The sequence below is a fragment of the Entelurus aequoreus genome, linkage group LG11, assembly GCF_033978785.1.
Source record: "Entelurus aequoreus isolate RoL-2023_Sb linkage group LG11, RoL_Eaeq_v1.1, whole genome shotgun sequence".
In the NCBI taxonomy this organism is placed as follows: domain Eukaryota; kingdom Metazoa; phylum Chordata; class Actinopteri; order Syngnathiformes; family Syngnathidae; genus Entelurus; species Entelurus aequoreus.
This window is the reverse complement of record NC_084741.1, coordinates 14,881,871-14,897,348: the sequence shown is the minus strand read 5'-3', so window position 1 is coordinate 14,897,348 and position 15,478 is coordinate 14,881,871. Positions and strand designations below refer to the sequence as shown.

The following is a 15,478-nucleotide window of genomic DNA, read 5'->3' as shown; positions in this document are numbered from 1 at the left end:
AGGGACGCAGGAGCTGTACCTTAGAGCGTAGGGCGAGACTGTGACTAAGTGTGCAGCTCCATGCATTCTCCACATGAGCTAAATTAACTCTGTCTCAGTTTCTCTTTTCCATCTTCCACAAATCAGTTCAATTTGGATGAAATTTGGCAAGTTTATATTAAAAAAAATCATGGCATTTTTTGCAAAGATATTCGAGATAGTCATTTACTATTAGCCCCTTTGCCCATTTTGGTCGCCCGTTTCTCATTAAACTGAAAACCGGTCATGGTATAATGCTTTCCATCCATCCATCCATTTTCTACCGCTTGTCCCTATTGGGGTCGCGGGAGGTGCTGGAGCCTATCCAAGCTGCATTCGGGCGGAAGGCGGGGTACACCCTGGACAAGTCGCCACCTCATCGCAGGGTATAATGCTTTCGAAGGGATCTAAATATCTCCCTTCCAAATACAAAAATACATTGTTTTGGGTATGGTGGCTCAACCATTAGTTAATGCAACAGACATATATTTACATTCATATGCAGTTTTTGCAATGTTTATTTATTAATTGTGCAAAAATCTGCCAACAAACGACTTAAATGCTTTAACACTGCGCCACCGTGCTGCTCCTGATCTCAAATATTCCACTTTGAAACAAATTTGGGGAACATATTGCATACTTTGTGTTTTTCCTACAATTAAAAATGGTGGGGTTTTTTTTTTTTTTTTTTTTTTTTTTTTACAAAAAAAGCATAAAGCATGAAAAAAAATACTAAAATATAAAAACTTTATATCTACACTACCGTTCAAAAGTTTGGGGTCACCCAAACAATTTTGTGGAATAGCCTTCTTTTCTAAGAACAAGAATAGACTGTCGAGTTTCAGATGAAAGTTCTCTTTTTCTGGCCATTTTGAGCGTTTAATTGACCCCACAAATGTGATGCTCCAGAAACTCAATCTGCTCAAAGGAAGGTCAGTTTTGTAGCTTCTGTAACGAGCTAAACTGTTTTCAGATGTGTGAACATGATTGCACAAGGGTTTTCTAATCATCAATTAGCCTTCTGAGCCAATGAGCAAACACATTGTACCATTAGAACACTGGAGTGATAGTTGCTGGAAATGGGCCTCTATACACCTATGTAGATATTGCACCAAAAACCAGACATTTACAGCTAGAATAGTCATTTACCACATTAGCAATGTATAGAGTGTATTTCTTTAAAGTTAAGACTAGTTTAAAGTTATCTTCATTGAAAAGTACAGTGCTTTTCCTTTAAAAATAAGGACATTTCAATGTGACCCCAAACTTTTGAACGGTAGTGTATGGTTAGGTCTAAAGCTGTTGAAAACTTTGTAACTTGTTTTTGGAGATCAGGCAAATTTTGTGTTTGTCCCCATAACAAAAATTTGGTTTTTTGTTGTTTTTTTAAAAAGAGAATAGCACATTACAAAATATTACAAATTTCTAAACACGTTATATCTATAGATAGGTCTGAAGCTGTTGAATAATTCAAAGCGTTGAAAGTAAAAAAACAATAATATATGATTTACTTTTAACACCTTTTTGAGCGCGTCCGTTTTTCGCCACTAAGGAGGCTTAACCCAGCAGGCACAAGACATTGATACAACGTTGATTATACGTATGTTTTTTTTTAAAACTGACTTCTAAACAAAGTTGCAACATTTTGTATTTGTAATTTGAGACAACGTTGATGTCTAACGTTGGGAAATGACCAAATTGGTCGAATCAACATCACAACCTGACATTGAATAAACGTCGTCAAAAATCATGTTTTTTCAACGTGGAATTTGTGTTGGAGAATATTGACTGGGAAATGACCAAAATTCAATGGTCAAATCAACGTTATAACCCAACATTGATTAAATGTTGTCAAAAAGCATGTTGTTTCAATGTTATATTTGAGTTAGTCAGCGTCAGGACCTAAATCAACGAGTTCTCAACGTTGTTTCAATGTCTTGTACCTGCTGGGAACGTAGTTTTGAATTAAGAGACTCAAGGGTTAACAAAGAATAATAGGGAGAAGAATTGATTAAACTACAATGTTTGGGTTTTTGTTACGTTGGATGGCAGGCAAGTGCAGAAAAGAAAACCTCTTTATCGGGGAAACGCAGGTACAACACAAAAGAAGACGTGCAGCAAGGAAGTGCACAAATGGATGCAAAAGTTCAAAGTTGAAGTACAAAGCAAAATGGTCCAGTCCTGAAGAGCATCCTGATTAGCAACCAGGGACAGGTGTTACCTGATTGCTAATCAGGGACAGGTGATGGATACAGCACTCAGACCAGAGGAGTGGTGGCAAATGGAGGCAAACAGGAAGTGGAATGAAAAATAATAGCGCTGAACAGGAAATAATACAAAATACAAGAAACTAATAATAACAGTCATGTGGGATCATGACAGGTTTTAGGACGGGGTGTCAAACTCATTTTAGATCGGGGGCCACATGGAGAAAAATCTACTTCCAAGAGGGTGAAATCACGGCACGGTAACTTTAAAATTAAGACAACTTCAGATTGTTTTCTTTGTTTAAAACATAGAACAAGCACATTCTGAAATTGTACAAATTATAATGTTGTTGTTGTTTTTTTACACTTACATGTTGCGGTTAATAGTATTACATCTTTTTTTGTCGTTATTTATACTTTCTGAATAAGTGATGTGATAATGTTCATCAGTCAACTCATTGGTGTTCATTTTCAATCTATCAAGATAAAAAAATAATATCAAAATCAAATTACAGGATGTTATTTATGTAGTTTGCTCATTTTCATTGACTGGTGCGCTAACATCATGTGGTTTATTTTGTACATATGTAGCATCACCTACAAATATACAAAGAATTGCTATTGCGACATCTAGTGGACACATTTACAACAGCAGTTTCTTTCATTCAAAAATTTCGGCTCATTTTTATACTTCGCAAACTCATCCAGCGGGCCGGATAAAACCTGTTCGCCTACCTGATCCTGGCACCCCCGTTTTAAGATCTTGAATGTACAAAAAAGTACAAAGTGGCCCCTACAGCCTTCAACTTTTCTGTATGCGGCCCTCGCTGGAAGACGTTTGGACGCGCTGCTTTAAGACGGTCAGTGGCACTAAATGGATTTTTTGTATTAAGAGTGTCTGACGTGACGAGAAGAGCTTTTATTGTGGTAAAAATATTATTAAAGTTACTTTAAAAACATCCTGAGTCAGTTTATGTGTTAAAAAGTCTTCTTTGGCATCAGGATAGCATAAATATGATCAAGTATTTACTATCTAACATTCTGGACGTGGAAGACATCTACCTATTTGGAACCGTGATCGCGGGGCACCTGCTGATCGGGCTGGGCATTGCTCTGGTGTATCGTCAAATTCGTAAGACGATGGCAGCCACTCAAGGGGCCCAAAGCTTGTCGCAGTGAAAGGTTTGGGCCGGGCAGTGGCATCACAGACTGGGGCGATTTCTGAACTGAATCGCAAAATGGATCACATCATGGAAAAGCTGGTAAGGGAAAAATTGGATATGAGGGCCAGCATGGACGAATAGAACAGACAAGCCATTGTAATGTCTGCTCGCGGAAAAACAAAAATCCTAATCTACGATTTGACTCCCTCGAATGGCCTTGATGCTCCAACAACAGGAGCAGGCTGTTCTGAAAACATCCCCGAGGACACCTCAATGATGGATGCTTTTGACCTCCCTTCCTCCTCAACGACACCGCTTGATTCCCCTTCGGGGTGATGGACGGCTGGCAGCGCTTCATAGCAGCAGTTGACCTCCAGGGTCCCAACTCCCCCCCCCTCTGTTGCGAGTTGTTGTGATTAAATGACAATAAAGACATATCCTATCCTGTAGCTGACAAGTACCCCGCCTCTTTGCCCCCCACCCATCATCAACATCATCAGTTCAGCAACTGGCCGTCTTTTTCTCCTCTTTGCTGCCTCAATGTATCCAAAGAGAGGAAGGAAAAGGGCTCAGTGTTGACGCTGGAATTTAACGCATGCGGTCACTGGCCACTTTATTTGGAGCGCCATTGTCGAAGAAACACAATGACCTGACCCTGTTTCTGATCCATACACACTATTCTCTCTAGTTTTAAAGAGCAAGGTGCACGGGACTGAGAGTGGACAACAATGTGTGTGCCCCAAGTTAACTTTCAGTTTCTATCCCGGCAAAAGCACGTGAGAAGGGTGACCATTTTACAAGACGCTCCTGCGCTGCTTTTGTTACTACTCTTTCTGTATAGAATACATAGTTCATCTTCAATCTTAGTCACCTCTCATTATTCCAGACAGCCTCATAATTAAACAATTTGGGTGGGTCCCAATACCATGCGTAGCAACGTCATGCGACATTTGGACCGCCACAAATAGATTTGTTTGCCCTCGCTCATAAACACATGAAGCAGCTTGGCGTTGCAACTCTGTACAGCAGGTGTAGGGACGTGACGATACGCCGCGGTAAAACTCCTGAGGGTTAGCGTTGCTGTTTTAAATGAAAAAGAGCGCCAAACCGTGATGGATATTCGCACTTTGATAAACTCGCAGACCGGTGAGACCGCGGAGGAATGCATTCAAAGTGAAAGGAAGGTGTGTTTTTGCTACGGGCTAAGTTTTCGCTGCGGGAGTGGAGATCCGCTTCCACAAGCCCAGAGAGCGTGCATACAACCACGTGTAAAGCGCGCATAATGTTTGTTTCTTCTTTCAATAACACAGGAACCACATCTTTCAGCAACATGGCAACTTGTTTACTGGAGACGCAATAAATAAATGCAATATATATATATATATATATATATATATATATATATATATATATATATATATATATATATATATATATATATACACACACACATTGTGATAGAGTGATTGGAGCACATACTTGTTGGTCACAAAAAAAAGTTTGGTTCTTTTATGAATTTATTATGGGTCTACTGAAAATGTGAGCAAATGTGCTGGGTCAAAAGTATACATACAGCAATGTTAATATTTGCTTACATGTCCCTTGGCAAGTTTCACTGCAATAAGGCGCTTTTGGTAGCCATCCACAAGCTTCTGCTTGAATTTTTGACCACTCCTCTTGACAAAATTGGTGCAGTTTAGCTAAATATGTTGGTTTTCTGACATGGACTTGTTTCTTCAGCATTGTCCACACGTTTAAGTCAGGACTTTGGGAAGGCCATTCTAAAACCTTCATTCTAGCCTGATTTAGCCATTCCTTTAACACTTTTGACCACATAACTTTCCTCCAGAAGGTCTTATCTTAGTCCATGTGATGTCAGATGAAACAAAAATTTAACTGTTTGGCCACAATACCCAGGATTATGTTTGGAGGAGAAAAGGTGAGGCCTTTAATCCCAGGAACATTATCCCTACTGTCAAGCATGGTGGTGGTGGTAGTATTATGCTCTGGGCCTGTTTTCCTGCCAATGGAACTGGTGCTTTACAAAGAGTAAATGGGACAATGAAAAAGGAGGATTATCTCCAAATTCTTCAGGACAACCTAAAATCATCAGCCCGGAGTCTGGGTCTTGGGCGCAGTTGGGTGTTCCAACAGGACAATGAGCCCAAACACACGTCAAAAGTGGTAAAATAATGTCTAGAATGAAGGTTTTGGAATGGCCTTCCCCAAGTCCTGACTTAAACGTGTGGACAATGCTGAAGAAACAAGTCCATGTCAGAAAACCAACAAATTTAGCTGAACTGCACCAATTTTGTGAAGAGGAGTGGTCAAAAATTCAAGCAGAAGCTTGTGGATGGCTACCAAAAGCACCTTATTGCAGTGAAACTTGCCAAGGGACATGTAAGCAAATATTAACATTGCTGTATGTATACTTTTGACCCAGCACATTTGCTCACATTTTCAGTAGACCCATAAAAGAACCAAACTTCATGTATAGTTTGTACAGTATATACACACACAGGGTGTCCCAAAAAAATGTCTACACACTTTAAATAATTGTAAACTAGGTGTTTATTATAATTCGTGTAATTTTCAACATGTAAAATAATTTACAAACATCATTCTATTGTTTTGTCACCGCCTGTTCTCAAACTGATGTCCGTTCTGGTCCAGACACTGCCGACAACGTGAAGCACACATCATGAAACAATTCCCTTGGTATTTGCATGCATTCAAATTCCATGGTTGCTCTCAATTCAATGACTCTTGCAAGTCTCATTGCGTAAACCTTGTCTTTTAGGTATCCCCATAGTCTAGTGGTGTGAGGTCTGGACGGAGGGGTTTTGTTGAATACCCTCCATGTTCACCAGCCAAATTTGCATTTATGAAAGGTTTCCACGAGTAAGTACAGTTGTGCTCATAAGTTTACATACCCTGGAAGAAGTTATGATTTCTTGGCCATTCTTCAGAGAATATGAATGATAACACAAAAACCTTTCTTCCACTCATGCTTAATGGTTGTGTGAAGCTATTTATTGGCAAACAACTGTGTTTACTCTTTTTAAATCAAAATGACAAAAGCAAGTACCCAAATGACCCTGATCAAAAGTTGACATACCCCAGTGACTTTGATCTGATAACATGCACAAAAGTTGACACAAACAGGTTTGAATGGCTAATCAAGGTTCCAATCCTCACCTGTGACCTGTTTGTTAGTAATTAATGTGTGTGTATAAAAGGTCAGTGAGTTTCTGGGCTTCTGACAAACCATTGCATCTTTCATCCAGTGCTGCACAGATGTTTCTGGATTCTGAGTCATGGGGAAGGCAAAATAATTGTCAAAGGATCTGTGAGAAAAGGTAATTGAACTGCATAAAACAGGAAAGGGGTATAAAAAGATATCCAAGGAATTGAGAATGCCAATCAGCAGTGTTCAAACGCTGATTAAGAAGTGGAAAATGAGGGATTCAGGTAGACCAGCAAAATTTTCAGCCACAACTGCCAGGAAAATTGTTCGAGATGCAAAGAAAAATCCACAAATAACTTCAGCTGAAATACAGGACTCTCTGAAAAATTGTGGTGTGGCTGTTTCAAGATGCACAATATGGAGGCACTTGAAGAGAAATGGGCTGCATGGTCGAGTCGCCAGAAGAAAGCCATCACTCCAAATTACTTTGTTCCAGAAGTTTTGAGGCTTGTCTCTGTGCTGTTTGGCGTAATGTATACTTTGTGACATTGGCGCAGAAATGGCTTTCTTCTGGCGACTCGACCATTTAAAAAGAGTAAACAGTTGTTTGCCAATAAATAGCTTCACACAACCATTAAAGGCCGACTGAAATGAATTTTTTTTATTTAAACGGGGATAGCAGATCCATTCTATGTGTCATACTTGATCATTTCGCGATATTGCCATATTTTTGCTGAAAGGATTTAGAGAACATCGACGATAAAGTTGCAACTTTTGGTCGCTGATAAAAAAAGCCTTGCCTGTACCGGAAGTAGCGTGACGTCAACGGTTGAAAGGCTCCTCACATTTCCCCATTGTTTTCAATGCAGCTAGAGCAGACCTGGGCATTCTGCGGCCCGTGGGCCGCATCCGGCCCTTTGTGCGTCCCTGTCCGGCCCGCGTGAGGCCAATTATAAATTACAAAATAAATTTTAAAAAGTATCTATGTCGAGTGTGCAATACAACGGTGCTGCTTTTGTTTTGAAAATCGTTATTTGTATTACTTCCGTGTGGACGTATGCGTGTGCGTGATTGTGAGTGAATGTGAACAGCTGCAATCACAAATTACAAAATAAAGTTGAAAAAACATCTATGCGCGCAATACAACTGTGCTGCTTTTATTTTGAAAAGTATTATTTATGGGCGTGTGTCCGTGTGTAACCTGCGAGTGAAGGTGCACATGCAGCGACAAGTGATGCACGGTTTACACCCGAGACGCTAAAAAGAGAAAAGTTGATGACGAATGGCGTGTTTTCAACAAGACATGGACTGCAAAGCAACGTTCCCTCTAAGGTGCGTGCCTGCGCAAATGCGCACTGCTCAAGCGTCCGCTGCGCACAGCACATATATGCCGCGCACCAAATCAAATCCCATCTGAATTCTAAACAAAATAAACATATTTATTCTATGTAATTTTGCAATGCAACTTTGAGTGACAGTGACAACAAGCGGCCCTAACGGTGTTCGTCAACACCGTTCAATTTAACACCGTTCAATTATTGTAACGTCTATCGAGATGCTTCGAGGACAGGAATTATATCGATCAATTTATTGAGCAAAACTGTTTATATTCGGCCATAACCACACCAAAAACATGAGTTTTCACACTTCTATCTCGAAAAACTAGTCATTTTCTGCCGTACAAACCAGGCCAAAACCAACTTGTCATCTGTCACCAACACGCATAGCACTAAACCACTGGTGCGTTTATGGCCACACAAAAAGTCGGACAACTCAAACACCACACAAAGTTACACTATGACTCCTCAGTCATACGTGTGCTTATTTTACTGTCATTTATTATTAATGTTAATTTATTTATATTAGTCATGGAATGCTGTTACACACACTATGTTGAAGTATTACTATTATTATTAATTATTATTATTATTATTTATCTTACGGTATATATCAAAAATAATATTGAGCAAAATTTAATTGAAATATTGTCGATGTAGCCCTCCAGCATTGCTCGGGTTGCTCATGCGGCCCCCGGTAAAAATTAATTGCCCACCCCTGAGCTAAAGCGATTCGGACCGAGAAAGCGACGATTACCCCATTAATTTGAGCGAGGATGAAAGTTCTTGGGCAGGTAATACAGTAAGACCATTACGTGTCACATGCACATATGGATAACATACATTTCGCAAAAGCAAGGCTTAGTAAATATGTCGATGGTAAGCCGAGTCCGGACAGTTCTCCATGAGCAACAGTCATAATGCTTCGATAATGTCAACAATTAGTTATGACGGAAACCGGACGCGTAAGGAACACACACACACACGGACATGGCTTTACATGGTCAGGATGGAGTCAACTTAAGAGTACCCTGAACTCAAACACCTGAGATGACACATTTCGGGTTTTGAGAACTGGTTGTCTAGCTGCTCAGGTGTTCAACGATTCATGACCGGCGTCCTCCTTGATCCAGTCACACACTCACCACCTTGGAGAAGATTGGCAAGACCAGCAGTTCACGATACTAAGTAACTGACTAATTGACAAACAAACCTTAACAATTATATAACGTTTTGGTGGAGGTAACAAGGACTTCAGGTACAGCAGGTAATCATATATCTTTCTGAATTTTTATGTCTGGTCACGATGACTCAAGAGTTTCCTGAAAAAATTTCTATTTTAAGGCGATGTCTTTAATAGAGACGTTGCAGTCTGTCTTCAATTGTTTCATCATGAGTGGTTTTAAAAATAGGCGAGGTTGCGCGGCGGCGTGCAATGTGTTGGTGACAGCTGCAGATGACTGTGCTGATCCACACAGATGGAAGTTCATCCTCCATAGCAACAACAGCACTACACAAACCATTGTTTTTATCAATCTCTTCTCAATCAACAACAAATTGTCTTCTGTTGTTAACAGTCTGTTGTCAAAAACTTGGATGTGACATTGGATAATGACACGATATTTAATGTACCATAATGACTTGATATGTAATGTATCATAATAACATATTACTTAATGTATCATGACAGGATATTTAATGTATCATAATACCATGATATTTAATGTATCACAATAACATGATTTTTAATGTTATATATATATATATATATACACAAGACATATATATATATATTAGGGCTGCAACTAACGATTAATTTTATAATCGATTAATCTGTCGATTATTACTCCGATTAATCGATTAATAATCGGATAAAAGAGACAAACTACATTTCTATCCTATCCAGTATTTTATTGGAAAAAAAACAGCATACTGGCACCATACTTATTTTGATTATTGTTTCTCAGCTGTTTGTACATGTTGCAGTTTATAAATAAAGGTTTATTAAAAAAAAAAAGAAAAAAAAAAAGTTTTTTTTTTTTTATTAAAAAAACCCAAAAAAAACTGTGCATGCGCATAGCATAGATCCAACGAATCGATGACTAAATTAATCGGCGACTATTTTAATAATCGATTTAATCGATTAGTTGTTGCAGCCCTAATACATACATACATACATACATACATACATACATACATACATACATATATATATATATATATATATATATATATATATATATATATATGTATATATATATGTATGTATGTATGTGTGGGAAAAAATCACAAGACTATTTCATCTCTACAGGCCTGTTTCATGGGGGTTTCCTCAATCATCAGGAGATTTTAATGGAAGCATTCACATACCATGGTTTATATAGGGCACAGAGCGGGTGGGTACAGGCATGCGTGGGGGCGTGGTGATTGGCTCATGTGTTACCTAGGAGGTGTTTCCTTCTATGACGGCATGCTGATACAATTTCGCTGCGCTTGTTGAGGGATGACAAGTCTGGACTGTATATAATAAACAGTTTCTCTTTGAAGCATAGGTTGCATCTTTTGTTACCACTGTTGTAAGGTGTGCTGGATGCAAGAATTTGCCATGTTATCGAATATTCAACATTATTGTCTTTGAGATTCCAAATGTGTTTACTGAGTTCTGTAGTGTTCCGCAAGCTTTTGCATCTGAAAGAGGCTTTGTAATTGTTCCATCTGGTTTTGAATGCTCCCTCAGTTAATCCTACGTATGTGTCGGATGTGTTAATGTCCTTGCGTGTTACCTTTGCTTGGTAAACGACTGATGGTTGTAAGCACCCCCCGTTGAGAGGGCAATCAGGTTTCTTGCGGCAGTTACAGCCTTTGTCGGTTTTGGAGTCGTTCTGCCTGGTGGTGGGCGGCTCCTTTTCAATTGCTTTATTGTGGTTTGAAATGATTTGTTGCATGTTGTTCATGCAGCTGTAGCTCAATTTAATGTTGTTCTTGTTGAATACTTTTCTTAGGGTGTTGCCTTTGGGGAAGTGTTTGTCGATCAGGGTGAGGAATTTGTGGCCAATATTAGTTGAGACGTTTTTACTGTAAGGGGGGTTGTACCAGATAATGTTGTTTCGTTTTCTACTCCTTTTTGGTTGGTTTCCTGGCGTGGGTTCGTAGGTGAGGGTGAAGTTGTATCCGCTTTCATCAAGTGCTTTTTAGTACGGGGGGGTTGCTTTGTCGAATTCAGCTTTGCTAGATGACAGCATCGATAGTCTTTTATTAATTCCGGTAGGTATTCTTTTCGTGGTGGTGGGTGGGTGGTTGCTGTCATGGTGCACGTATTGGAGTGTTGTGTTGGGTTTCGTGAATGGTTGGTAGCTGTTATTCCTCAGGTTGAAAGTGACGTCGAGGAAGTTGACGGTTTGCATGTTGGCTTCAATCGTGATCCGTAGGCCGTTCTCTTTGAAGATTTGGCATTTACGCTTCTTGGTATTCTCGCTGCTCCTTGGCGAGGCGCGACACACTGCCACTCCGTCATCATGGTAAATACCAAGGTTCAGGTTGAGGCTAGCGAGCTGGGAGAGGAGGAAACTCCCAACAAGTTTGCACGTTTCTGCTCCGTCAAAACTGAAGCCAACATGCAAACCGTCAACTTCCTCGACGTCACTTTCAACCTGAAGAATAACAGCTACCAACCATTCACGAACCATTCAGCTATATATATATTTATATATAATGTATCATGACATGGTATTTAATGTATCATAATACCATGATATTTAATGTATCACAATAACAATTTTTTATGTATCATGACATACTATTTAGTGTATCATAATAACAGATTTAATGTATTATATTGACATTATATATAATGAATCCATAAAATAGGTAAACAGCTGTAATAAATTTGTATATTACTTAAAAGAAAACTGTTCTTGTTGAATAAAATTTGACCCAAACATTTAATAAAGTTACATACAAATGAGGCAACAAGAGAAGTATACAACACTTCTCTTCTCTAAAGTAAATCTGTACATCAGATATGATCGTCTACATCAATAATATGATTTGCCTGAGTGGCTGGACAGGACAAATTAAAAAAAACAAAACCAAAAAATCGATTTTTGATTTTTTTTAATTGATTAAGAACCGTTGCAAATAAAAATCGCGAATCATGCAAAAATCTATTTGTTTTACACACATACATATATATAATTTTCTCTAAACTATTATTAATCTACTTGTAATTCTAATTTACTTTTAATATCTGCTTACTTTCTGTTGTAATAAGCACTTATTATTCTGCTGCTTTAATAATTTCATAATCTGCATTAGTTTTGGACTACACTACAAAATTGGGTACTGATGAAATACCAAATAGTTACATAAGCAGTACTAACGATACCAAGGCCGATACAGATACGTTAAATATTTGAGATCATTGAATTATTCAATTTTTTTCCACAGACAAAACCCCAGGATGGCGGTGTATTAATATCAATTACATATTTAAACAATTTCTTTATTCCCATTTATTACATACAATATTTTGAGCAAAATAAATGTAATAGTGCAAAATAACTAAACAAAGGCAAATATTCATTTAAATTATTCGGTTTCCTCCTTTTAGGTCCTCCTGTGTCCAGATACATACTTCCTGAGTTTGTAAACAATAAGAAACACGACAAAAAAAAGTGAAAATAAAAAATATCGATTTAATCACTGTTGTATCGACCATATACTGATACTATATGTGGTGTCGTATAGATCTGGCCACCCTGTTTACATTTAAGAGCTCTAACTTATTGTATTTTCCCACGGTGTGTAGTGTAGCATGTTAAGCTTTTCCTTGTCCTGCAGGGATAACGATACTTGGAAGACAAGCACTTATTTTGCAGCCATGGAGGTGAGGATTACTGACTCGCACTGTGGGGGGGCGTTAGCCCCTGGCCTACGAGCGAGGACGCAACATTGTTCGCTTCGCCGCCAAAAATTCAGACACAGCTAGAATGTGTCATCAACACGCATTATCACGATATAACGACGGTGTTAAAAATCTCTATCGGCTAACAAATTGGTATCATTTGTATCGCATGTGTGCAAATTACTGGTAGAGAAAAGAGAAGAAATAAGCTTGTTGGTCACTTTTGACGTTAATGATATCTACACCAGAGGAGGAAAAGCTTTAACTTGATCAAATATAACTAGTGTGTGTGTGTGTGTGTGTGTGTGTGTGTAGCAGATACATGCTGTGATCTAATTAGTGAGTGGAAATTAAATTAGTTAGCTGGCAGACGGCGGGCCTCGCCCACACACACACACACACACACATTCTTGTATTTGTGACCTTCCTGAGACGTGAGAAAAATGCCTCCCTCTTTAGGACCAGCCTTTCTAGATATATAAAGATGTGTATTTACAACTTTAATAATGTATACATACTATGCAAATATAAAAAAGATTATTGTGAAAAATGAGTTGGAATTTCACAAGAAAAAGGTCACAATTTCACAAGAAAAACATAAATAAATATAAATTATAAATTATAATTTTGGCAGTATTATAATAAAAGTCAAAATGTTACAAGAAAAACTGAACATTTGTGCAATATTATGATAAAAGTTGGAATTTTACTCAATAACAGTCGCAATTTTACAGGAAAAGTTTAAAATTTTGGCAATTTTAGGAAAAGTCGTAATTTTACTCGACAAAAGTCACAATTTTACAATAAAACTTTAACATTTTGGCAATATTATAATAATAATCGGAATTTTCCTTGGCAAAATGATGACAAAAGTCATCATTTTACTCAAAAAATGTCACTATTTTACAAGAACAACAAAAAAATTGGCAATATTGTGACAAAAGTCGAAATTGTATATGACAAATGTCACTATTTTGCAGTAAAAAAGTAATAATTTTACATTAAAAAAAGTTATAATTTTACAAGAGACTATTGCAATATTACAGAAACAGAAAGAATATGAGAAATTGTTCCCAATTACATAAGAAAAAAAGTCGACACATTGTGAGAAAAAGACTGATTTTAGTTAATTTTTTGGGGGGGGAATTTTTTGTTTGTAATTATTTTTTAATCTTCGTTATTTACCACAAGTTATTACAGTATGTCTCTATATACATATAGATTTTTTTTTTTTTTATCAATTATGGCCAGAGGGGGTGCATTTCAATTTCTTACACACACTTCTTATTTCGTATGTTGGAGCACTTTTAAAAGCGACACACAGTCAATGTGAATAATCCCTCCTTTTTGGGACCACCCTCATGTTGATAGATGTCACCACCAGGGGTGCTAATGAGACATTCTCTATTAGATGCAATGTTATTGGGACCATGATTTATGTCATCACTTGTTCACACCTCCTCATATGGAAGATACTTTTCCTTCTTGATGTCTTAAGAAGGGAAGAAATACAAGAACACACACACACACACACACACACACACACACACACACACACACACACACACACACACACACACACAGTACAACAATGTCAATGTATTTTTTTTATATACTTGCTCATGTTTCAATTACGATGACAGCCGGCATGTCTTACTTCCAACGCCATTGTTGAAGTGTGTGTGTGTGTGTGTGTGTGTGTGTGTGTGTGTGTGAGTGACATGAAGCTAAGCTCACCACGCCAGCTGACCTCCATTAGCCCGCCATGACAGCTGACCACTTCCTGCTGGTCACCGTGCGGTTAGTACTGCTATCAAGACAGGAAATAGCACCTCACTCAGCAGCACATCACTCAAATAAACATTTGACTTACTCCTTTTATGGCGTGAAAGTGGCAAGTAGTGCTAATTATAATTGTAAATGTCAGCGTCAGACTGCTGCGTGCTGGACATCAACATTCAAAATGGCTGCCATTTTGAAAGCTGTTTCTTATAAAATCTTTTTTTTTTTTTTTTTTTATAATCAAAATGTTTTACTTATTTTTGTACATCTAATATAGATGAATTAACATCATAAATATTTTATATGTTACATATATTTTTAAGTTTTTATGTTTTTTGTTTTAATGACGTCATTTCTACCGGCCTCGATTTCAGAGATCTGCTCGATTTGTAGTCAGGCTGCCATCTAGTGGCAAAATTGAAGCATTGCGCTCACATCAGCACACAGCACTAAAAATGACACTTTACTTGTCTATCCTCGTAAAAAACGTCATTTATTATCATGTCTGATTATTGTTTGTATTTTTTTAATATATAATAATCATTATGATTTATATTTTAAATATATACTACTCATTAAGATTCATATTTAGTCTTTTTTCGTTTCCACGTTTTTGTTTAGTGACGTCCTCTCTCGGGTATTCGTTTGTCGACGACTCATTAGGCTGCCATCTAGCGGCGAAAATGAGGCACTGCGCTCACATCATCACACAAACTCAAAATGACACTTTACTTGTCTATCCTCTTAAAAACTTAATTTATTATCATGTCTGATTATTGTTTGTATTTTTTAAATATATACTACTCATTAAGAATCATATTTTAAGTATTTACTACTCATTATGATTTATATTTAGTCCTTTTTTGTGAAGTTATTTGTGG

General features: G+C 37.8%; 1 long non-coding RNA gene across 1 annotated transcript; it reads right to left on the bottom strand.

Moving 5' to 3' along the window:
* Positions 1-14,006: 14,006 nt before the first annotated feature.
* Positions 14,007-14,783, bottom strand: LOC133659816 (uncharacterized). Its single transcript, XR_009827720.1, has 3 exons — positions 14,689-14,783; positions 14,553-14,625; positions 14,007-14,307 (listed from the first exon to the last, which is right to left on the bottom strand). It is a non-coding gene; the product is annotated as an uncharacterized LOC133659816 (long non-coding RNA).
* Positions 14,784-15,478: the final 695 nt, after the last annotated feature.